The 654-nt window shown below is 28.6% G+C and overlaps 1 non-coding gene across 1 annotated transcript; it reads right to left on the bottom strand.

Annotated features, from left to right (window-relative positions):
- Positions 1-374: 374 nt before the first annotated feature.
- Trnaa-ggc lies at positions 375-445 on the bottom strand. The gene has a single exon. It is a non-coding gene; the product is annotated as a tRNA-Ala (tRNA).
- Positions 446-654: the final 209 nt, after the last annotated feature.

Raw genomic sequence — 654 nt, 5'->3', positions numbered from 1 at the left:
CTTCGCAGTTCTCTTTAGATTAATTATTGTCGTAAAACTCGAATGCTGGCATCTAATCTACCAAGGAACTGTGGCTGTTTGAAACACCTTTGCCGGACTTGAGGGTTAGGTATGTGAAGTATTTAATAAACGCAATGTTGGCTAGTATATATCATTTATCATTCTTACTGAGCCGTATTAAAACTATTACCTATTTGAGATATACTATTATAAAATGTTACACCCTTAACTAAGTTGAATTTTTCGTATCGTAAATCAGTTTATATTTGTATCATATAATTGCTATATTCTTATATATATAATTATATATATATATATATATATATATATATATATATATATAATTTTAATAAACATTAAATCGCTAAAAGTACTTGCTCCGCCGGGACTCGAACCCGGATCTCTCACTTGCCAGGTGAATGTGCTACCATTACACCACAGAGCCCTCACTTTTATATATCAAAGAAAAAGTACTTTTTGCGATTCAAACATACGCATACATAATAAAACTAATGGTTATTGTAGTTCAGAATTGAATATACCCATATTTTGGTACATTTATTATTTAATTTATTAGCTATACATCTTCGGTAATGTGTAAAATAACTAAACTGTATTTGTGCAACTTTATTTATAGTAAATAAAATTGAAAAT

The sequence above is a fragment of the Homalodisca vitripennis genome, chromosome 8, assembly GCF_021130785.1.
Source record: "Homalodisca vitripennis isolate AUS2020 chromosome 8, UT_GWSS_2.1, whole genome shotgun sequence".
Taxonomy (NCBI): domain Eukaryota; kingdom Metazoa; phylum Arthropoda; class Insecta; order Hemiptera; family Cicadellidae; genus Homalodisca; species Homalodisca vitripennis.
This window is presented reverse-complemented; position numbering and strand designations above follow the sequence as displayed.